Here is an 807-nt window from a genome sequence, read left to right on the forward strand (position 1 = left end):
TGCCCAGCACAGAGGGGCAATCAGTTCTCTGCTCCTGCTGGCCACACTCTTCTCCACAAAGGCCACCATGCCCTTGGCCTTCTTGCCCCCCCGGGCACACTCTGCCTCATATCCAGCCGCTGTCAAGCAGCACCCCCAAGCCCCTTCCTGCTGAGCAGCTCTCCAGCCCCTCTGCCCCCAGCCTGGAGCGTTCCAGGGGGTTGTTGGGACCCAAGGGCAGGCCCTGACACTTGGCCTTATTGATCCAGCCTGTCCAGATCCCTCTGCAGAGCCTTCCTGCCCTCCAGCACATCCACACTCACACCCAACATGGTGTTGTCCACGACTTTCCTGAGGGGACACTCAATCCCCTGGCCCAGACCATCAAGAATGATGTTAAACAGGAGCAGCCCCAACCCTGAGCCCTTGGGAACCCCACTAGTGACTGGCCTCACCTGGATTTCCTTCCATTCCCCACCACTCCCTGGGCCATCAGACACTTTGTCACCCAGCAAACAGGTCCCTGGGCAAGCCATGAGCAGCCAGTTTGTGCAGGAGATGCTGGGGGAGATGCTGCCAAAGGCTTTCTGGAATTCCACAGAGACACATCCCCAGCCTTTCCCTCAGCTGCTGAGCAGGTCCTTTGTCAGAGAAGGAGATGAGGTTGGTCAGGCAGGACCTGCCTTTCCCAACCCCACGCTGGCTGGGCCTGATCCCCTGGTTGTCCTGCCCATGCCATGGGATGGCACTGAGGAGGATCTGCTGCATGGACTTCCCCGGTCCTCAGGCCAATGGGACAGGCCAGGAGTTCCCCAGATCCCCCTTTTG

This window comes from Pipra filicauda, unplaced genomic scaffold, assembly GCF_003945595.2.
Source record: "Pipra filicauda isolate LSUMZ 115617 unplaced genomic scaffold, ASM394559v2 scaffold1066_size80637_pilon, whole genome shotgun sequence".
Taxonomy (NCBI): domain Eukaryota; kingdom Metazoa; phylum Chordata; class Aves; order Passeriformes; family Pipridae; genus Pipra; species Pipra filicauda.